The sequence below is a fragment of the Gorilla gorilla genome, chromosome 14, assembly GCF_029281585.2.
Source record: "Gorilla gorilla gorilla isolate KB3781 chromosome 14, NHGRI_mGorGor1-v2.1_pri, whole genome shotgun sequence".
Lineage (NCBI taxonomy): Eukaryota > Metazoa > Chordata > Mammalia > Primates > Hominidae > Gorilla > Gorilla gorilla.
In genome coordinates this window covers 126,130,783-126,154,682 of record NC_073238.2, presented here as the reverse complement: position 1 = coordinate 126,154,682, position 23,900 = coordinate 126,130,783, and the positions used below count along the sequence as shown (strand labels likewise).

General features: G+C 50.9%; 1 protein-coding gene across 3 annotated transcripts in view; it reads right to left on the bottom strand.

The window, feature by feature from the left end:
* Nucleotides 1–7,477, bottom strand: part of LOC101129018 (collagen, type I, alpha 1b-like) — a 719,603-nt gene extending 712,126 nt beyond the window's left edge. The window contains exon 1 of one of the 3 annotated variants that reach the window (XR_010130628.1): nt 7,091–7,476. The gene's annotated coding sequence lies outside the window, so the exon portion shown is untranslated. Of the gene's footprint in view, nt 1–7,090 lie in introns of all 3 variants that reach the window. The other 2 variants (XM_055360744.2, XM_019039477.4) reach the window with 2 other exon arrangements.
* Between the last annotated feature and the right edge of the window lie 16,423 nt (nt 7,478–23,900).

Below are 23,900 nucleotides of genomic sequence, written 5' to 3'. Positions count from 1 at the left end.
TTTATTCTGCAGAAGCCGTTGTTTAGAGCATCTTCGGGGCTCCTCAGGAACAGAGCCCCAGAGCTCCTTTGAGGGAAGTTCCCAGGCTCACGAGCAGGCAGCGGCATCTGCCCAGACCAGACAAGCTTGGTGAAGCTTGAGTGCTGCATTTCTGGTGGGAGATGGAAAGAATGCAGATCCCGGGACCCCCATCCTCGGAGGGTTTGGCACTGGGGTGAGTGAAATCAGCAGCACTGAAGGGCACTCACCTGAAAACAAGACGAGGCCCAGGCGCGGGCTTCCCCGGAAGCCTGGAGCGTGTGTGGAAGCTGAGATGAGAGGGCTTTCACAAACCAATGGGAAGCATAGTGATTCTGAGAAAACTTTTGGTTTTGCATTTATTCCTAGAGCCTGAATATAGTTGATCTCTTTTCAAGGGGAAAATGAAGATCTCAACTAAATTGCCTTCTTTTTGTAAAGTCTGTTTGTGCCCAGGATAAAAGAGAATATTTTGTCCCTTTCAAAATGGAGCACTTTGTGTCTTTCTGAGCATCAGGTGTTCAGTGCGATGATTGTGCGGCTGATTGATTGTGCGGCTGATCGCCTCGAGATTCTGTTTGTTTCACACCTGTTTTAAAGCGTGGACCATTATAAATCTAAATGTTACCTCCACGGTTCCCTTCTACCTACATATCTCAGGGAAATGGATCCTGCGTGATAGATTTTCCCACAATAATCAATTCAGATATTCTTTCCCTCTCAGAAATTCTCAAATTAAAGAATCCTTTTATTGTTGAAGAGTCACGCAGATTGATTACCACCTTCCACCAAATCCAAGCTATGAAAATGGAAAGAAACATCCTGATTTAAAGATATTGACATGGAGAAAAGCACATGCTAGAATTGATGAGATACAGTGTGACAAGAGCTAACACTTACTGAGAGCTTATCCCGAGCTGTCATTCCAAGCCTGAGCTGTACCAGCTCACATCAGCCTCACCTCAGCCCCATGAGCTAGACCTGACCATCTCCCCAGCTTCATCTGAGAAGGTGAAGGCTTGGAGAGATGCGGGAACTTGCTCAAGGTGGTCTAGCCAGGTGCCTGTCCAGACAGCTGGACTCCGGAGTCTCACGCTCCCCATTTTTCTCCAATCATTTTCTCCCACCACCAACTGAACAGGTGTCCGCTCTCTCTGGGCAGCATTATGCTTACATTTCAGCATCCAGTTCAGGCTCCACAATGTCCAATTATTTGTGAACTTAAACACGTGCCATTTATAATACTAATAACCTTTCATAAGAGAAGTCCTTGCCATGAGATGAGAAAATAAACCATCATATTAAGACCACATTGCCCAACAGAGATGCAGTCCACACATTCTATAACCTCAGCCATTTTCTGGAGAAGTGCCCAATCCGGGAAGCCAGATGACTCTGACCTTAGACCAGGGCAAAGAGACACCTGCACTGAAAGCCGCACCTCAGAGCTTCCCTCTCTCACCCTCCCCGGGACACGGCATCCCTCAGGGACCCTGACCCAGGAGAAACACCCACTCAGATTGGGCCTCCCCATGACATACCATGGGTGCCAGGACCTCGGAATTCCCCAGACACCCACAAGGCCCCTTCCTGAGCCTGCAGGGAACTTCTCCCAGACATGCCTTCCCAAAGAAGACGCAAGAGGCTCTCTGGGGGGCGTGTGGACGGAGCTGAGATGCACGGGGCAGGAAGGGGGCAGCTCACCATGGCACTGAAGCTGGTTGGCCTGAATCCACCCAGCTCCTGTGCAGATGCCCTGGAAGGTGAGGATTCTGCGTTTAAATTAGACTTTTAGGTTCACGAACGTGAAGGCACATTCGTGCAGGTAGGAGAGACCCTGCTTGTGCAACCTGATTTATAACTGAAATGCTTAGACATGAAACATAAGAGCTACTCTTGCACTCGTGCTCTGGACGACACAAACATCAGGGAGGAGAAGCCAGCTCTTCGTGTTTTGGAGTTTGGTGGTTTGCTTGCTGGAAGCCTGCTTTTGTGGAGTTCAGTGGCTTGTTGGCTGGAAGCCTGCTTTCGTGGATGACGGTACCACAAAAGACAGAATGTGAGGATTCAGATAGGCCCAGGGGTCAGCGCTTTGATTTTGGCTAAAGGAAATAAGGCCTAGAGTCAGGATTGGAAATGACGGGTGGTTTCATATAATTAACAAAATCCAAAAGAAGGGAAACTCCTATGTTTATATGCAAAAGTAAGAAGCCACTTCTAAAGAATTAAAATGACCAGGGTAAGACACAGTCACCCTGCCAGACACCGCACACTGCACTAGACTTTTGCTGAATGCTCGGTGTTGCTGAGTGTGGCGCTGTGCGGATTTTCTTGGTTAATTCCTTTCCCTTTAAGTGTATGATTTCACAATCTTTGCTGCAAACCTAAAAATGATGGCATAAATGTCTATAGCAGAACTCAATTACAGCCATTTCAGTAAAACCAGTTAGATAGGTGATTTGTGTTATAAAATGTATCGCTATTATATACTTTCTTTAAAATTAAAGATAGCTGCAGTATAAGGTGATATTGATACAATAAAAATTAACTCTCATTAATTAACCATTGTCTCCAGAAATAAGTACAATCGTAAGTCCTTAAACATCAATTCTGCACAGTCATGGTATAGGAAATAAATATGTTCTTCATGTTGAAAATACATACCAGATATTTCTAGAATGATTAACAAATTCTCTACTGAACACTTTCTCCAAAGGGCCAGGAACTTTGATATAATAATTGTTTCCTAAAACACTTTAACTTTTCAAAAAGAAAAGAAATGATATTTTAAGAATGTATTTAATACTTTGCAGAAAGGACTGGAGCCTTTTTTTTTTTTTTTCGTTTTTGAGATAACACATCCTTGGTATATGGCATCCTTAATAATATACATAAGGCAAAACTAAAACTGATGTAAAATATATAATTGGATATTTTCAGGTTTTTCTGTCAGTAACCTGTATTTTTCAGAAATCTCCGGAGGAAGCTTCAGCCGTAGGTTTCTGAATCATGTGCTGAGGAGAGCACAGGGAGAATGAGATTGGCAAACCTTCTGTGTCGGCAGTGTACAAGAAGCACTCATCTGTAAATAAGCTCCTAATTCTCAATAGCACAAGGAAAGAAAGGAAATCTTCCAAGTAGTGACAGGCTTTGTACCAGATCTTTGAACTTTGGAGGTGCAATTTGCATAGAGCAGTAAAAAAGCACTTAACCCACGCCCCCAAAGTTTCAGAAAGGAGAAGGTCGAGTAGAGCAGGATTAAAACAGAAAAAAGAAATGGACGTGCTGTGGTGCAGTTTTTGACAGATAATTATCACCATAATGTCCTTAGAAATTGCTGACATTAGCTGCAACATGAAAATGCACCTGCTGATTTGGTCCCAGATTTCCCTCTCTAATATTTTTCTAATGACCAAAACTCATCACTTTTCATCTACATTCTTATTCCCTTACAAATAAAATATATGTATTCCAACACCTCTATTCCATATGTGTAGACTTTCTTATCTTGTAGATAATCTAGTCCAGCCAAGGTAAATACAAATTATTTGATGATTAAGGATTAAAAGGCTTAAATGAAGTTAATGGGAAAACAGAGGATCAGTAACAATAATGAAAAGACTTTGACTTTATTTACATTCACCTTAATGTAAGTTCATTGTATTTGCCTCTAATTTAAAAGATCAGCTTCCCCATATTAGGAAATGTTAGCCGGAGGAGAAAAGTCACAGGGAACAAATCGGTGCTGCACTGTGGATCTTATTCCCCATTTCTCTCTGTCTCCCTCCTCCACCTTGATAGCTAGTCCTACAGTTTAAGAAAGAAATCATCAGAGCCAGGTGAGTCCGTGGCCCTCATACCCATCAGGAACAGCCACTGACCCAGCTGAGTCTTTTTCCAGACCAGAACAGCACTGGCGCTGTCCCAGTGTGTCCGAGGAGATGTGAGCAGCCAGCCATGGTCAGAGGGGGCAGGTGGTCACACTCCCATGGGTCACCTCCTCATGGGGTCTCCTTACAGAACCAAAGAAACTGCCACTACCCACTATGGTCATGACAGCAGGTGGCCCCAGGGCACTAGATGGGAGCCTGGAGGTGGGTGGTAGATGTTTGACCCTTGTGGGTCTTCAGACTGGATGCAGAGGACCTGCCATCCGGGTATAGCAAGCCTCGGCCAGACACCAGGCAAGGGCAGATGAGTGGGCTGGGGGGCACTCACCTGGAAAAGTTCCAGATCACCAGTGATCCCCCCCACCCCCAAGTCCCTGCCTCATCTAACCCTATCCTGTCCCTGGGCCCCCTTGTTCCCACACATATGCCCCACATTGGTCCCCTGGGAGATCAAGCCTTTCAAAAAGAAAGGAGCAGCTCTTTCCCCAACAAGAGGGACTTGTGGCTGGCACATGGGCTGCTAGGGCCCTGAGTCAGGAGGAAGAAGTCTCTCCTCAGGGTCAGCCCTAGGCTTTAGCCGGAATAAGGGCAGAGTGGGCTCGGGGCACGAGCAGGGGATGGGAGGGGACCTTGGCATCCAGTGTAGCTGGGAAGAGGGCCTGGGTGAAGAGCTGCACGCACAACGACGTCCCGGCCCTCTGTCTGCTGAGGTCCCCTGCCCCCAGTGTGTCGGCACTCGGTCCTGGCTCCCCTCTGAAGGCCTGCTCTGGCCATATGCCCACCACACACCCAGATGCCACCTGGCTCAGCTCTGGGGCTGTACAGTGCCCAGTGGTGTGTGTGAGCCACCGTCTGTAACCAGCCCTCCCCATGGAACTGTTCCTCTGCCGAGAGTAGGGCTACCCTGAGCAGTGCAGGGAAAACATGTGCTTGGCCGTGGAAAATAGGGGACAGTCAGCATAAGTGGCTTTTATCTCTTCAAATAACCGGAGAGAACATCAGACTCAAGACCAGAGTCCAACAGGCCAAAGCCGTCCTTTCCGACACCTGCCCACTGAGTGGGCTTCCCCTTTCGGGGCCAGATGCCCAGACCCACCCGACAGAACCCCTCCTTCCCTCCCCTCTCCTCTCTGCACACTTCTGCAGCAAGGTTTGCACAGCTCAGAATCAGCAGCCTGCACACCCTCAGGCAAAAAAAAAAGCCAAGTTATCACCTGTTAAAACATGTACTGTTAAAGGAAGAACTTTGCATCAACACTACCAAAGAGTTAAAATGAAGAAAATTATCATTTTCAGGCTGAACTGTGCTGTGACATATGATCCACGATTTGCATCCAGACGAAATCTATTTATCATTTCTTCCACAGTAAAAATGCTCCAGGAGCGTTCCTCCACAGTTTCCTTTACCTTGAGTTGAAGGGTAATTCTTTGACAATTAGCAATCTTTTCTTTCACATTGATTCAGCGATTCAACTTCAGCATAAGAATAAAGCCCCCATGAGCTGCAGCTCTGTCAGCAGGAGAAAGTCAGAAGGAACCTGTCACTTGCAGGGGGTTTTTGACAAAGTGTACAATGGGAGCCAAAAGAATCCTGGGTTTTTTCCCCCCAAATAAATGTGAAATAGATTTAAAAATCAGAATGTATTAAGGTGCTCATGATATTGAAAAGCACAGAACACTTACTGAGGCAGAGTAAAATATATACAATTAGAATCCTCATTTTGAAAGACTTCAATGAAGTAATATTTGCTAGAGCTGAAACGCATGGAGGCATTTCAGGAAGGCATAAAAACATGCACTTGCATCAACTAATTAGATAATGACATATGTTACCACAACTGTCAGCTTCTACTGCGCCTTTAAAAAGTTCCTTTTGTTAAGCATGTAATTTCATTCTTAAAACACCAAAACAACACACAAATACCTGATAGCCGGCATTAACCCTGGCACACATCTCTGACATAGCTGTGTGCACGCAAGCACTCCTGCGCTTCTGTCCATTTCCATTTTGCTCTCATTTCCATGAGGGCAGGCTCACCATGCACTGATTCAGTTTCTCCAGACACTGTCAAAGTTTAGTCGTTTAAAATTGCACATCGTGGTACTCATTTCAATTTCTCCATTCTTGAGTTCTGGACCAAGTGCAGAGTTTGTAGAGCCCTTAGGCTAAGCCAGGAAGATACCCATTATCCCTTAGGAGTCTCACAGGAAAGGTAACCCGGAGAGAAGCCACCAGGGACGCAGAAAGCACCAGTGTCCCCCCTGACAATCGCAGTCCAGCCAGACTGACGCTTCCCTTCCTGCTGCTGTCATTGCCCACCTCATTCTGGACACTTCTCTGCTTTCAAAGGTGTGTTTTCTTTTCTTTCTATTTTTGTCCACTGAACTGTGTCTAGAGCCAAGCAAATGGAACTTAAAACAGCAACCAAAAATCATTCCCAAAAGAGCAAGTAGAGTATTCCATGAGGAGCCTCATCTCATGTTTACAATCTCCGTAGACATGCTAAGCTGAATCATTCCTACAGCACTGTGTTGCATGGTAACAACAAATGACCTCATGAAAAAGTCCCCTTTTATCTGACTGGCCCGGACCCCGGCCCAGGGCTGTGGATCTGGGAAGACGGAGGCTATTTCCACATGCCGACATAAAGATGGGGATGGCACACGTTTTTGCAATCACCAGAACACAACTTTTCACCAACTTGAGATAGAGAACAAAAGTCTCTGTTGCCCAAGGAGCAGCGTCCAGTGAGCTGTCTGCAGGCAGCAGTTCCAGCACCCCCGCCGGATGCCAGCAGCCTGCTGCAACTGCACAGCCAACTTCCAAGCTAAGTTCAGCAAACACAGATTTCACCAGAAGAAGCCATCGTTCCGCCTCCAGGCCACACTATGCCCGGCACCGGCAGGTACCACTGGGTCTCCAAGGACCCCAGACACGGCCATGAGGGCCAGGACAGCTCCTGTGACCAGCAGACATGACCACAAGGCTCCCTCGAAAGGTCCCGCGCGGCCGAGAGGCGCAGCGGCCGTCAGATCCACCTGTGAGCCAGGTCGAAGCCGCCGCAGTCCAGACGCCGCTTCCCTCCACGCACCGTGTCCTGCTCTCTCCCTCTCCACCCTGCCCCCCACCCCCACAGACTTAGCAGAAAATCCACAGCAAGTTGTCCCCCCCAACACTTTACCTGGTCCCAGCTGAGCCCGCGACGCCGCCCCGCTCCTCCGGGGGGCCCGGCCTGCTCACCTCCCGAGCGCCGCGTCCCGTCGCCTGCTGGTGCCAGGCTGCGGAGCTGGTGGGTCCCGGAGAAACGAGCCTGCTCCTGTGAACACCGTGCAGCCGCGGCAGCCTTCGCAGTGATGAGCACAGCTTGAGCCCGTCCACAATTAACCGAATATTGTACAGCGGCAACAAATCAACAACGAAACCGGCGCGCAAATAAAGCCGGCTGCCGTTTCCGAGGGATGCAGAAGGGCAGAGCCACCGAGTGCTTCATTTCTTCTTCAAGATCATTCCAGCCAGCTCCTTCTGCTATTTTTACTGTACCATAATGCACTAGGTCTGGCTTTTACCCTATTGAAAGAACATGAATATATTATTATCCACACAAAAGAGCAGGTTATTGTTTATGAATTACCAGCCTTCCCAGCAACAAAGGCTATTTTCATAAGAAAACTCAATTTCATTTTAGCTCCAATTTGATTACCAGCTGAAGAAAAGAAGCTCTGCTCCTAACCCTCAAAGGATTTTTATTCATACCATTGAATGGGCTTTATTGCTTCCTTTTCAAAACTGACGTAGAAAGCTTTTAGAGTAAAACATTGACAAAAAATTATTGCGCTGCTATTTTGTGCAATAACAGAGCTGAAGAGGGGCAATGATTTCTCAGTCATCCTTCACTGTACTCCAGAATAGCGGAGGCTGGAATTAATGACAGACCAGGGAGAGGAGGCACGCTAAGGTCTCACAATGCACGTCAAATCTAAATGATCACTATACATTGAAAGGCCCCCAAAAAAGCCCACAGCTGATTGATTCATGGCTTTCACAAGAAAGACAGGCTTGAAGAGTTTATTGCACCACAATTTACTCGGAATTATCATAAAAATGAATGTAGAGGCTGAATGTCACCCCGGCACGCTCCAAAACCACACGCCCAGGGACAAAGTTCACCCAGGAGGCGCCGCTGCACACCCCACGCTGCGCGCCAAGAGCTGTCAGGGTGGTCGTCGTTGGACTTGACTCGGGCTCTGTGGAGAATCTTTACCCCACGCCAGAATAGGTTTTCATCTTCACAATTTTAAAGTGGAAAAAAAGTCTGTACCAGCAAACAATAGCCCAGGGGCCCGGAGGCGGATGTGCCTGCCCCGCACCTGCGCGGTGCTGGGGAGGGCCCTGGCGGGCATGTGCCCCTCGGCCTGTTTGTTCTCATTCCCCAAAGAAGTGAGAAGTTTGCGAGGACCGGAGTGCTCACAAGAGTGGTTTAGGGCTACATGTTTAAATGATACAGGTAGTTCTTGTTTAAATGACTTTCTCCACATGCACGGCACTTTTCCTTTCATTAAAATTTGAGCAATAATGGCTAAGCTAGTGGGGTTGCCAAAGAAACCTGCACTTGCGGTTATGCAAATACAGCCTGCAGTGTAATAACTTGGTGTTCTCAAGGCCCCCAGCCAACGGCCTGTTCACGTAGAAGCCTCAGGTGAGATCCAATGACTTTGGCCAACCAGCACTGAAAGGTGCCTTAAAACCTGTCATCAGCCTGGGGACCCTCTCCTCTCCTGCCTTACTCGTCCAGCACAGTCAGGATTTATAAGCGAAGAATTTGTGATCTTCAATGTTTTGTTTGGTAAGCAATGCTCATATTTTAAAACATGCCAGAGAAAAGGTAAAACTCCCCCCGTTGGCCATTGCATTTTCAAAAGACCTGTTGAATTCAAACAGCATCAATGTTTTCTCAGTTCTCTGTCAGAGTCAAGCAATCTGTCATCTCTCTCTCTCTCTCAGACAGGTTCTCAAGCACAGAGATTATGCTGGCTGTCTTCCGGGGAGGAGCTGGGTTGATACAGGAGCCACGCGTCCTTCCCAGGTGATCGCACACACCAGGAGAGGCTGGCCCGGCTCAACCCTGCCGCCTCGAACTCATCCCCAACCACCCGCCCCATGGGGCTCCACCTGAAATCTGGGGCTTCTTACAGGAGATCCTCTGGGGTCTCGGGGTTGCCACATGTGCCCTGAAGGTTCTCAGAATCATTGCTCTAAACTGAATGATTTAAAGGCACCTGAACATGACTGTTTGGTAGAACACAGGAAGATGTCAGCTGTAATAAATCCTTTTCCATGGCTCCCCTCGTCCTGGCCCCAGAGTGGCTACAATCTCGTAACCACTAGCACTGTATTTCCACAACGTCAAGGCTGATCATTTGCAAAGGCAAACTTCCATCAAGCATTCATGTGCTTACAGATATCTCAGTGCTGGGCATTGGGCTGACAACAAAAGACAAGTAACCCATGCATATTTTGCCTTTCTTAGGGCTTCGGTTTCTGCACATGCAGCCTGTTCATTAACAATATACAGTCAGTTCTAAAGTGAAACGTTGATGGTGGTGACGTCCTAAAGCTACTGTGAATACTGAATTTGCAAGTACTGAGCCTTGGCTCCCAGAGAAGTACATCTGGTCACAACAGTTTTGTCAATCAATTCATACATGACCTTGTTTAATGTTTGTCTCTATTTAATAACACATTATTCAATATGGATTGTGGCGTCATTAACATTGAACTCACAGCCAGCAGCATGCCTGAGTGGCTTCTTGAACACACGTGTTATCTCCATGAGGCACAGCACAACCTTCTTGCACTTAGGAACCCTAGACAGCACTTCAGCCCTGTTCTCGTGGGTCATCTTACATAGTGAAATCACCAGCAAAAGCACAGAAATTTGAAAAACATGGCACTCGAGAGACTGCAAAAAGGACACTGTGCCCAGGATGAGAGGAAGTCTCAGTATCTCCTTGCTTGCTATCATCTGGGGATACGCACGTCTGGTGACAGTTTTTTTTTTTTTTTTTTTTTTGAGACAGAGTCTCACTCTGTTACCCAGGCTGGAGTGTAGTGGCGCGATCTCGACTCACTGTAACTTCCACCTCCCAGGTTCGAGCGATTCTCCTGCCTCAGCCTCCCTAGTAGCTGGGACAACAGGCATGCACCACCACGCCTGGCTAATTTTTGTATTTTTTTGGTAGAGACGGGTTTCATCAAGTTGGCCAGGCTAATCTCAAACTCCTGACCTCAAGTGATCCACCGGCCTCAGCCTCCCAAAGTGCTGGGATGACAGGCATGAGCCACCATGCCTGGCCCAGTGACACATGTTTTACCATTTTACCATTCTAAGCATGCCTGCAAACGACCGCAAAATCTCCAAGATTATTCATTTTGCGGGGGTTACAAATTCTAACAAGTAGCAAAGCTGCTGTGGACTGAACTGCATCTTCCCCAAACTCATGTGTTGAAGCCCTAAACCCAGCGTGACTAGATTCAGAGATGGGGTCTTGGGAGGTAACTGGGGTTAGATAAGGTCATGAGGGTGGGGTCCTGATCAATAGATCTGTGGCCCTGTAAGACAAGGAAAAGAGAGAGGGCTCTTTCTCCCTCTCTCCACCATGTGAGGACATCTGTGAGCCAGGAGGAGGCCCTCACCAGGAAGGAAACAGCTGGCACCCTGACCTTGGACTTCCAGCCTCCGCCACAGTGAGAAATAAATGTCAGCTGTTAAAGCCACCCAGTCTGCAGTACTGTGTTGTAACAACCCAAGCTGATGAAGATAAAAGCTAGAAGCGGAACATCCATGAGGCACGCTCTACGACCAGCCAACACTCGTTGAGCACCTCCTGTTTACCAACTGCTGTCTGCATGAGCCGGACCAGAGCTGACTGGAGAGTCCCAGAGTGTGGGCGGGACTCAAAGAGTGAGACCGGAGGAGCGCCCTGGAAGATGCTGGGCCCGCGTTTGGAGGAGCGGTGACATTCGAGGCTACAGAATGAAGCGACAGCCAGAGGGAGAGAAGGGCAGCTCCTCGGCAGGGGCACAGGGCCGGGCCCAGCCTGAGCCCATCTGGGGGAGCTGGGAGATGAGGCTGCAGCCTGCGTGACCACCTGGTGGCGGGACCATTTCTCCAAATGTGGGTCTCGCACCCCTACCAGCACAGTCACCTGGCGGATGATGAGAAATAGAAGCTTCCGGGCCTGTCCTGCGTGGTCAGCTTGGCATCCCTGTTGTGGGGCCCTGGCAACCTGCTTTTCTGATTCACCACCCAGTGACCCCTACAAAGTGTAGGTGCTCTCAACCCTTAAGAGCCCTAAATCTGAGGGGCAAAATCATGTACAAAATAGATGCACACTCCCCAGTCAGTGATTTTATGTTCAAAATAAATACAAAGGGCGCACTGACCATGGAAGGGCATTTATCCTCCCAGCTGTGGCACTGTCCAGAAAGCCAAAAAGGATATCAAAAGCAGACTGGGTGTTCCTGTCAGACAGACCTGCAATTTGCTCATGGGACAACCCAGCCTTTTTGTCAAACTGTGAACACCTCAAAGGCAGGTGCACCTTTATTCAAGTGGACACCTGCCACATCAGTAGCTGCTCAATAAAATACCACTGTGAAATGGCTTAGACTAGATATACTGGCTGGAGAACTCGGAAAGAGGAAATCCTGAGTGTCATATTATACGCTGACTGCAGCTGAATGCCAAGAAGCAAGGCAATTACGGAAAACCATGGATTCAAATACTATAGGAGTTTGTTTACTTAAAGGAAAAAAGGAAAAGATCTTTGGAATTGTGAGCCCTCACTCACGTTTCCAAACAATGTAGAGCTTCTATCCACCACAGTGAGTTGGTTCTCTTCCTGCCGCCTCATCCATAAGCACATAAACTCCCTTTCAACCGAAGACTTCCCTGGCTTCCAGAATTTGGAAGCAAAGAAATAAAACCACTGTGCCAACAAGAAAATACCTTCTCCTGTAGGCAGCTTCCTTATCCCATAAGCAGAACTATATAATTTGAGTTCCAGAAAGTTACATCTGATCTTCCAGAGTTTCAGGATATCCTGCCAATCTTTGTCCTGTAGGAAGAGTTGAGACCTCTGAAAATCAGAGCTTTGCAACAGATTATAACCAAGGAGGCCAAGGAAATGAAATAACCATGTGATCACAAGCAACCAAAGTTCCCCCTGTTCCATCCTGAGTGGCCGCATCCCCCCTTGCTGACAAGCAGTGACATGCGTGAGTGCCTTGATCAGAACATGACATAACAAACGTCACTGTTTCCTCAGAGCCTCTAAGCTAGCTTAGGAAGATACTTTCTATAAGTCTGATGGTATCATAGGAGACGTTCAAGATTCACTAGACATTTCAAGAAGCAGGTGAAACTGTCATTCACTTCTCAAGAAGAAAATCTAAAAATTATGCTAGGATTAAATCCCACTCCATTTTTTTATTCATTGTCCAGCTTTTATCTTATTCTACTTCATGCTTCAAAATTATAGCCTAGACATGTTAAATCAGTGCTTGCATTGTGTACTCACCCCTTCGTTCCCCCCTTCTCCAATTCTCAAAAGATGGAGAATCTGGCCCTATCTTTGTAGTAGTCGGCTCCTAGCTTATGACAGTGAATGCATATTCAGAATTAGAATCAGGGTTGGTATGAGCTACTTTACCCTCTATTCCTGCATATGTAACAGTAAGAAAGTGAGCCAGGTTCAACCCAGAGTTAGGAAGTTTCTATTTTAAATCCTTCCGTATTAACAAGAATTTTCTGAATTTGGTCCAGCAACATTGCTCCCGTGATAGGCATCTTAGGCTCCAAAGTCATAGGCGGTCCCCGGGGATGGGCATGGCCGTCCCATGCCTTATCAGAGAGTGCAAAGCCCAGCCACACCCACCTGCACCCAGAGGGAGAACTGGGCCCCCAAATGCACGGGACCTTTCCTCACTCAACCTTCCCCCAGGACATACTTCCACACATCTAGAAAATGCTCCCTAATTCTGAAGAAGGAAATGTGCGCTCACCCCCCAACCTCTGCTCACACCCTACAGCCTTCCTGCTTCCAGTCAGAGGTGACCTGCTGCCTCCAGGGAGGCTTCCGGGAAGTGTATTTTACTATGAAGAGCACACGCGGCTGTGGGGCTGGGAGAGCGGCATGAACGAGCTTGGAGCGTCAGATGTTCACCCAGTGTGTCCTGGCCTCCTCTCTCTGACACCACCTGGGTGTCCAATGGTTCAACTCAATCCTGACACTGGCTACCTGGGGTCAGCACAGACCTCACAGGCTAAGGGGCTCATCCCACAAGGCTGCCCCCGTTCAGATGCCAGCCACAAGCTCCTGGCTCCCAGACCACCCGTACTTCTGTCAGCTATAAACTCCGGGGTTCCCATGCTCCCCCTTTAGGTTTTGTCATTGCTAGAATGACTTACGGAACTTGAAAAATACCACATGAGTGGTCTAAGGGGCTGGTGAATCCAGCAGCCCTGACACCCTGCAGTGGGCTGTGTTCCTGTCACCTGAGGCCTTGCGAGATGGGCAGCTTACCCAGAACTCGGCGGTCACCTCGGTGCCTTGGAGGGATTTCCCTGCAAAGCACGTGGAGCTTTTGGGAGGCGGGCACATTAAGTGACAGGTTTATTTTGAAGAATACAAATACGTGGCCAGATAAGAGATGCGTAGGCCAGCAAGGTTTGGGGCTGCAGGAGTGGAGGGTGGCACGGAGCTTCCACGCCTCTCCAGACACTGCCCTCCCACCAGCCAGGAGCTCTCCAGCCCTGTCTTTCCAGGGTTTCCATGCAGAGTTTCATCACAAAGGCATGACTGACGGGGCTCAACCCCAATGCTTCTTCCCTCCCTGGAGGTCGGAGGTTGAGGCCAAAAGTTCTCACCCCTGTGGCTGGTTTTTGGGGGGAGATGAGGTCACTGGACGTCAGAGGGTGAGACTGAAAGTTCTCACCCTGTGGCTGGTGGGGAGAGGAGGACACACATCACCTCATTAGCATAGACCCAACATCAAAGGGGTTCCTCAGGAATAAGGAAAGGCCAGGCACAGTGGCTCATGCCCATAATCCCAGCACTTTGGGAGGCCAAGGTGGGCGGATCACTTGAGGTCAGGAGTTCAAGACCAGCCTAGGCAACATGGTAAAACCCTGTTTCTATTAAAAATACATTTAAAAAATTAGCTGGGTGTGGTGGCGGTTGCCTGTAGTCCCAGCTACTTGGGAGGCTGAGGTGGGAGAATCGTTTGAACCGAGGAGGCGGAGGTTGCAGTGAGCTGAGATCACGCCACTGCACTCCAGCCTGGGCAACAGAGCGAGACTCCTTCTTGAAAATATAGAAAAGGAAGAAGGAAAGGCACTACCTCCTACCACTCAGGGAATTCCAAGTGTTTTAGGAGTTCTTTGCCAGGAGAGAGGAGCAAGGACCAGGTATGTGTTTTTATCACGCACCGCCCCCCCCCCCCCCACCGCAAGGTGGCGTTGGAGCCCCTTGGTGTCCCCAGGTGAGCTGTCGATGTGCGACCCTCTTGGCATTTCAGCAAGGCCTGCCTAGGCTTGGGGTTTTTCCTAAGGTCGAGGACAAAAGGAAACAGCTCAAGTGGAGGAGTCAGTCCACACGCCAAGGGGCCTCTTGCTGCCATGGGTCCTCAGCTCTTCCTGCCCCTGGGGCTGGTCACCTGTATCCATCCTGCACTGCCCCCGCTTGGCTCACACTTGGTTCCTGAAGACAGGGAATGGGGACGTGAGACCCAGTCAAGCCCCTCCAAACACATGTGTCGGCTAACACTCGCTCATCTCGTCACCACCGTTGTCAGGGGCTGCTCAGGAGGAATGGCACTGGCGGCCCTCAGGAACAGCAAGACTGGCCAGCACCGGGGGGGCCCTGTCTGTCACCCGCATCCTCAGCACTCAGGGGCATCTTAACTCAGTAAATCCAACAACTCCACGAGGCCAGCGCCATTATCACCCCCACTTCACTGAAAGGACTTAGGTACAGAGGGGTTACGTCATGTGGCTAAAAAGTGGCAGGTGTGGCAGATTCACAACACACCAACCCCATAACCCACTCGGCTTCAGACTCTGGCTTGGAAGTGGCTCCCTGATGCTGGTTCTCCTGCGGCCCATGTGACCGCAGAGGGGAGGACCCCGGCTCCCCCAGCCGGGTCACCGGAGCTCCGGCACACACCTGCGTTCAGCAGCAGCATCTCCCAGATGCTCCAGGTGTTTTGCAGGGAACTCCCTCCAAGGCAACGAGATGACTGCTGAGTTCGGGGTAAGCTGCCCATCTCTCAAGTCCTCTGGTGATGGAAACACAGAGCCTGCTTCAGGGTACGAGGGCTGCTGGACTCACCAGTCATGCAGGGGCCACGGCCCCAGAACACATTCCTTCCTCATCCACACACTCGCCAACCAATGAAAATCCATTTCCAACATCCCTAGGCTGCCTAACACACCACCAGGACAAGTCACGTAGGGGTGCAGGGGCCTCAGAGAACTCCTCACGGCTGCCTTAGCCATGTGGATGCTGAGTTAGGTCCCTGGAGTCTCTGATTAGAGCACGTGAGACACTGACCCACAATCCCCGGGGCATGGGCTGAGCCTGACTCCGCAGAGTGAGCAGAAGTGGAGATAAAAGGAAGCGTGCTGTGCTGGGCATCACTGCCTGCTTCCTAAGCAACCACGCCCCGGTCACTAAGAACACGCGACTTTGGTTCCGTTCCCCACTCCTGTGATATGCAGCACCCCACCCAGGGGGTTAGCGAGCTCCACACCAGCTCTGGGGTAAATGGGTTGGCCCATCCCATATGAGGCCAGGATTGTTGGTTTGGGAACATGAAAGTGGCCCTGGGCTTGCTGAGGGGGCTGGAGCAGGTGTGCTCTGGCTACTGGGGGCACACTTCAAGAAGGTAGTGTGAGGAGAACCAGTGCAGGCCGAGGCGGATGCCAGCACAGGCACAGCAATGCCACCGCGGGGGAGACCGGAGACCTCACAGAGCCACTCCCTGGGCATGCCCCATCTGGACACGGAGTTCAGGCCCATCATACATTCACACCCGTTTTAATCATGCAGACCTGAGCCCCAGCTGAAGCCCTATATTTTTCTGAGCTGAGGGGCACTGAGAGAGGAGCTCTCGGCCTCTCACACTTTTGCCACCATCTTCCCTGGCGTATGCCAACAAAGTCCCACAAGGATCTGGGGCCAGCATCTTCCCTGGCATGTGCACACAGAATCCTCCCAGGATCCGGGGCCAGCATCTTCCCTGGCGTGTGCAGACAGAGTCTCCCCAGGATCCGGGACCAGCTTCTTCCCTGGCGTGTGCACACAGAGTCTCCCCAGGATCCAGGGCCAGCATCTTCCCTGGCGTGTGCACATGGAGTCTCCCCAGGATCCGGGACCAGCGTCTTCCCTGGCGTGTGCACACAGAGTCTTCCCAGGATCCGGGACCAGCTTCTTCCCTGGCGTGTGCACACAGAATTATCCCAGGATCCGGGGCCAGCATCTTCCCTGGCGTGTGCACACAGAGTCTCCCCAGGATCCGGGACCAGCGTCTTCCCTGGCGTGTGCACACAGAGTCTCCCTAGGATCCGGGACCAGTGTCTTCCGTGGCGTGTGCAGACAGAGTCTCCCCAGGATCCAGGACCAGCGCCTTCCCTGGCGTGTGCAGACAGAGTCTCCCCAGGATCTGGGGCCACATCTTCCCTGGCATGTGCACACAGAGTCTCCCCAGGATCCGGGGCCAGCGTCTTCCCTGACGTGTGCACACAGAGTCTCCCCAGGATCCGGGACCAGCGTCTTCCCTGGCGTGTGCACACAGAGTCTCCCCAGGATCCGGGACCAGCGTCTTCCCTGGCGTGTGCACACAGAGTCTTCCCAGGATCCGGGACCAGCTTCTTCCCTGGCGTGTGCACACAGAATTATCCCAGGATCTGGGGCCAGCATCTTCCCTGGCGTGTGCACACAGAGTCTCCCCAGGATCCGGGACCAGCGTCTTCCCTGGCGTGTGCACACAGAGTCTCCCTAGGATCCGGGACCAGTGTCTTCCGTGGCGTGTGCAGACAGAGTCTCCCCAGGATCCAGGACCAGCGCCTTCCCTGGCATGTGCAGACAGAGTCTCCCCAGGATCTGGGGCCACATCTTCCCTGGCATGTGCACACAGAGTCTCCCCAGGATCCGGGGCCAGCGTCTTCCCTGGCGTGTGCACACAGAGTCTCCCCAGGATCCGGGACCAGCGTCTTCCCTGGCGTGTGCACACAGAGTCTCCCCGGGATCCGGGACCAGCGTCTTCCCTGGCGTGTGCACACAGAGTCTCCCCAGGATCTGGGACCAGCGTCTTCCCTGGCGGGTGCACACAGAGTCTTCCCAGGATCCGGGACCAGCTTCTTTCCTGGTGTGTGCACACAGAGTCTTCCCAGGATCCGTGACCAGCTTCTTCCCTGGCGTGTGCACAGAGTCTCCCCAGGATCCAGGGCCTCCCTCAGCCTACACCTCTATCCAGCCTGGACATAGCTCAGGCAGCCGATGATGCCTGAAGGAAGGTGTTCTATAGAGCATGTCAGGAGGGCCACGTCCAGGTGGGAGAGCACTGCTCTAGGTGGTCAGCGGGCCTGCTGGGGTGGACACACAGGTCGGGGGAGGAGCTCTGGCCACATCCGGGAGGAAAACGGGCAGTTGCTGGAGACGGAAATGAGGTTGTTACGTCAGGGAGAACCCAGGGAGCCGTCTGAGGTGAGCTAAGATCAGGTTGAGATGTTCCAAAGAAGTCCACAGGCCTCATGAAGTGAACACAGAAGTGCCTTTGATAAGTGACCTCTGGTTTGTGCGTTAGGATAGAGTCTGCTTTGACCATTTAACCAGCCTGGTCTGGTCAGTGCTTCCTAGTGCGAGCTGGAGAAGAGCAGAGGCATCGGTGCAGAGGGAGCTGGCCTCGAACCTGGGCTCTGTGGCTAATGTAGCCTTTAGGACATCTCTGAGGCCAGGCACCCTCAAGAGTGAAATTACCTACCGTGGGCTTTGCACACAGCAAACGTGGAATGGATTCCAGATCTGTTATTTAACGGCTTTCTGTTTTTCTCGTCTATTTCAACTAGAGTACTTTAGGTGCGGGTTCTGCTCATGCCAGGTCCTGCCCCATGGGGGAGGCAGTCGCAGGCGTGGGGTTTGCAATTGTCGGTGGAGCTTCCCAGGTCTCTGGGACTGCAGGTGTGCTGGCACGACCTCAGTCACACGCATCTGCTCTCACATGCCACACTGGAGCTTCAGAATCTCCTCATAGCTGAATGTACGTCAATTCAGAAATGATCAGTGAATATATCAGAAAAACCTCTGGTATTTTCTTTTTACTAAAAAAAGGTTAAGATAGAAAAAAATCTAAATAAGATATCTGAAGACGATGAAAAGAAACAGTGAAACAGAAGAGATGAGGATTTGGAAACAGAGAGAGGTGAAGGGAAATAAAATCCAGCTAGAAGGAAATCCTGGCATGAGGCAGAGAGGGAGAGCAGGAATGGTGTGAGAGCCAAGGGTGGGCGTGGTGAGAGAGGTGAGGCGGTGAACACGTGCAGTGATCACTTAACACAAGTAGTACGTGTCCATTCCCCCAAGCACAGGATGCAGCTGCCACCACAAAAACACCTTTTATCTTACAGAGAGAAAGTGTTACCCAAAATATTGGAATATTACCCTGAAAGTCAAAATCACCCTTGAAAGCTGGGCTTGCAGTAAAAAGAACCACGAATGAATGATTCCCTGGTATAGAAATGGCTGAAATAATGTGTCGATGCTGTGTCCATCTTCATCACACACACAGCTTAGAAAAAAAGGACTAGAATTGCTTCTGTGTCCAAATCAAAGCAAGGAAATAAATACTCCGGAAGTTTGTAAACGTTCTAAATGGGAGGCAACGCTTTCTGTGAGAGTTGAATGGCAGAAGCACAAAGTCCCTTCACAATGTGGAGAAAGAGGCACTGTCAGCAGGAGGAATACACTGGTGGAGAGAGAGGAGGGAAGAGGGAGAAGGGAAAGGCAAGGGAAAGGTTGGTAAAGGGGCAGTGGTGAGTGATGGCCTGGGATGGACATGCACCGTGGGTGTCTGGAGCATGAGGGCGGAAAGACTCCGTCTGCAGAGCACCCTGAGCCAGGCGGAGCAGACACCGCAGAGTCCCAGTAAACGCCGCTCCCAGATCACTTGGACAAGACTGTGGTCGTCGCAACCGGATCCCAGGGCAACTGGAAAATTACACAAATTTCACCTACTGATTCACTCCATCTTGTGACCTTATCCACCAGCGGAGTCAAAAACAGTCCACAGGCCCAGCCTGTTCAGAGTTGGGCCTCATCTGTTCCATGGGAGCTAAGCCACGACACCCTGAGGCCAGCGCTTCATCTTCCAAGCTGTCCCCACTTTAGCAGCCAGGAACCCAAGGCTCATTCCTGCAATTCACCCGGGTGCTTCCAGCTTAGAGATCCACACCAGGTTGGGCACAGAAGCTCCCCTACAGGAGCCCTGTGCTCACCCCTGGTCCAGTTCTGCAGACAGAGGCTCAGAATAGGCTGTCTGGGCCTGTCCTCCACACCAGTCCCACTCCCAGATCAGGTTTGAGCCTGGGATGCTCCACTAGCCCAGGAGGGAATTTCAGATAGAGCCAAGCACCCCTGGCATTCCCAGCCAGTAAGATTCAGACCCATGCAGCAGGGTAGCTTAGGGCTGGATTTTGGAGACGGCTGAGACAAATCCTGAGCTGTGCAACCATGGGAAGTTTCGGAACCGTCCAGTTCCTTAAGGTTCTCACTGGAAAACGGGGTGACTGCTGCATCTGTCTCGGGGTTGTGGTGGGTACCGTGCCTGCACAGAGGAAGCAGGGGATGGGAGCTGGTCGCCAGCCGGGCTCACTCCACTTCCCGCCTGACCCACTCCTCCTGAGCACATACGCACTCAAGGGGACACAGGGCCCTGCTGCGCTCAGCTCCAGGCTTCTGCTCCTCTCTCCTCCTCTCTCTCGAGTCTCGTCTTTGCATTCATTAGGGCCCATCCTGCCCTGTTCCGTCTCTCCCGGGGACAGTAGTTGACAGGTCTGCCCACCCAGATTCCAGACACCCCACTCCACTTTTGATTCTGCCAGAGAGATGAGCTGAATGCATCCTCACTTCTTTATGTCCCAAATTTTCCATCCGTGAGAGAAAGAGACATCATTCCTGCCAAGTACCTGTCCTCCCAGAGATGGGGCCAGGATGAAGCATGTTCACGGAACAGCCTGACATTGGGGAAGGAGAGGAACCACACAATTGTTGTTTTCATGTATGATGGGTTCGGGCTCTTTGTTTTTTAACAGGATGGATGTCACCTGCAGAAACAATGAAATGGCAGCCTTTTCACACTCGTCCCGTCCCGTAGGAGTACCCGGCCTGATCTAGCCTCTCTCCTCCAGAACCTCCCATGGTCTAGGTTCGGTTCCAGCTTGGCCACGAGAAGATACTCATGAAGCTGAGATGGTTGGAAGTGCCTGTCTTGCTTCCAGTGACCAGCCCTGTCATCTGCACACACATCCGCACACTGAGAGCACACGCACCCGCACGCTGTAGAGAGCACACGCACCCGCGCGCTGTAGAGACAAGATCCCTGTGTTGTAACATGTCTCACACAGAAGAGGCTGCCCTGAACATTCTGAAATTCCAAAACCACCAATCTCTTCTGTTACAAATTCAGTGCAAATCATATTGCCGTTTCTATTCGCACATCCAAGAGGTAGGACATCTGGGACTCCGGAGCTGGGAAAGCAGGCTGGGCCACATCGTAAACATCTGGCATCACTTTCTCTGAAGTAGGAATTTCATTCATTCATCTACCACCTATTCTGGGGTTGATGAAGAACCATTTAAACACTACCAATCTTTTTACCAATAAGATATTGGCTGACCTGTTCGACCAGTTGCCGCCCTAAACTCCTCTCCCTGAAGTCCTCTCTCAGACATCACCCGCCTCTTGTGTTTTCAGACTGAACCCAATCAGGAAAAATGGGACGCCGTGGTGCACGTTACAAGAACACATTTTTGTTACTTGGAGGAACAGATCCAGCCCAGGTTGGGGGAAGCCCCGCTTGTCCCCTCAGACTTTGGTGGAGCATGCAATGGTGCCACTTGGTAAATGGCTGTTGTCACACTGAAGAGTTAATCCGATATGCATTAAAAAAGCAGGCAAGAGGCCAGGCACAGTGGCTCACACCTGTAATCCTAGCACTTTGGGAAACCAAGGTGGGTGGTTCACTTGAGGCCAGGAGTTCAAGACCAGCCTGGCCAATGTGGTGAAACCTGTCTCTACTAAAAATACAAAAATTAGCTGGGCATGGTGGCACATGCCTGTAGTCCCAGCTACTCGGGAGGCTGAAACACAAGAATCCTTTAACCGGGAAGGTGGAGGTTGTGGTGAGCCAAGATAGTGCCATTGCACTCCAGCCTGGGCAACAGAGTGAGACTCCTTCTCAAAAAAAAAAAAAAAAAAAGGTAGGCATGCTACACTTACCCACTGGGCGTGTCTAGACCATGGGACCTCTGCTTCTGAGGGTGAGGCCCTCTGGCTTGAAGGGGCAGGAGTGAGCAGAAGCTCTGTGATCGCAGTGATTTTAGAAATCATTTTGAAAGGAGCTGGTTTGGCGCGTGCGGGTAACAATGGAAGGGTTTGTTCCCCGCACGCTGTTCTCAGTCTGGGCCTGAGCAGCCCCTCATTCGAGGTGAGGTGAGGCTTACCCTCCCACAGAGTCCTGCCCGGGGTCTCCGGATGCTCGCTGCCCAGACTCTAATTACAGAATGGAGATGGCTTCACTCAAACAAGTGCCTGCCAGTGACAGCACCTGACAAAGGCAGCATGGAACCCTTGGGAGGAAATTAAACAACCGATATGAGAAAGGGAGAGAGAGAAAGGAGAAGCAGGGGCTGAGGAGTGGGAGGTGGGGATGGGAAGCGTGTGTCCCTCTGTTACAGCTTCTGAAGTTCATTCCTTCTGGGCACCTGAATGCAGGGCTCATGTGAGACCGTGAGAAGGGTCCCGACTGTGTGAACAGCAAATCAGGACTGCTCCCACGGCAGGACGCTCCGCACACAGCTCCTTCGTGCTCCTTCACGGAGCCCCATCGCCCCTCGTTCCTCTGTTCAGAACAGGCAATGTGCGGGTCAAGGCGGGAAATAACTCTGTCCATGGACTAAGAACTCAAGGTCTGTTTTGTTCTAACCCCTAAACCTCCCCACAGGAATACAGTGATGTTTACTAACAGAGTTCACGGCGTATTCAAGTATCTGAATTTTGGGCTTTGTGCTGAGTCAGAAGCCTTGGGTTTTATGTGACCTCTGGCTTGGTTTTCTTACCTGCAAATTTGAAATTTAGGCTTTTGTTTTTCACTTACGGGATGAAAAAGGGAACAAACCATCATTCTTGAGCCCAACCAGCTAAGAGATTAGAAGTGTGAAAATTTGTATCTAGGGCATGATTTTTCACATGGAATATGAATACATATAAATTAAGCGAACAGTGGGGTGCTGCTCTGCCAGAACAGGGTGGGCAGGGTGGCCCCTCCATCTCTCAGTCTCTGGGGTCTCTAAAAACCCTTAGCGTTCCTAGGAGCACAGTTTGCAAACCCCTCTGTGGAAAGGGATTCATCTTCCAGCAGGCCCACAGATATTCCCAGGTGCCTCTCACTGGCCAGGTGGATCCTTCCCAGACCTCACAGCCCAGGGACTCATCCACTCAGTTGGTGGTTCCTCAGTGTTGAGTGAAGGACAGTGGTTCCCACGTGCAAGACGGGGCCCTGTGCGAGACGCCTAGGGCGGCCATAACAGCACTGCAAGACAGAAGTTGAAAACAAAAGCAACTCGAAGCCTGCAGTCAGAGTGTCAGGACCCTAAAACCGTGCCCCTCAGCCTCTTCCAGTCCCCACCTGCTCTGGACCTCAGTCCTTAGCTTTGGGCTGCAGTGCCCACCCCGCCTCCGCCCCCACAGGGCTCCTCCCTGTGGTCTTCCTCTGCGTCTCTTCCTATGATGCCAGTTTGACTGGATCAGGGCCCATCCCACTGTGACCTCACCTTAGCTAATTACACCAGCAACAATGTGATTTTCAAATAAGGTCACATTCTAAAGTACTGGGGGTTGGGACTTCCACATACTTCTTAACCCACAAAGGTGTCAATGCCAAAGACGAGGAGGGGGACTGAGTAGGCAGAGAGGTGTCTGAATGCACCCTGCCCGGCCCTGACCCCATGGTCCCAAGAGCCCCTCCTCCCTCGGTGCATGCTGGGGGAAGAGGAGTCAGATGCAAGGGACAGAGCCCAGCCCAGTGGCCACAGCTCAGGCCAGCAAGGCACTTGGCAGCTAGGACAGCTCACCCCAGCAGATGCATGGCCTCAGAACTCCCAGGAGGGGGTCCATCACCCCTGAAAGCCCTACTAATGCCCTGATGCCCATGGGCCTCTGGGAGTATGTCCCTCCTTCAGCCGCCATAACCCTGTGTGACTCCACCCATGTCCTCAGAAAATGCTACCATCCTCTCACCACCCTAGGGAAAGCAGCAGGGCCTGCGCTTCAATCAATCCTCAGGGAACTTTCCATCTAGTTGGGGAAATGAGATGGTACATAGACACTGAGAAGGATGCCAGGAGGACAGAGGAGAGGGTGGGCAAACTCCCTCAGCACCAAGCTGCAGGAAAGCCACAGGGTAGGCTTAGTGAAGGAACGGCCTCAAGGCCGGCACAGACGGCACAGATGAGGTCTCTGGGGCTTAGCTGTCACTCTAGGCAGGGTCTTGGAGAGCTCTTCATGCCCCATCACATCTGCACAGCGACGCCTGAGTCCTGCCAGTGGGCAGAGCAAGCAAGGCTTTATCATGGCTGTGTTAGTCTGTTTTCATGCTGCTGATAAAGGCATACCCGAGACTGGGAAACTTACAAAAGAAAGAGGTTTATTGGACT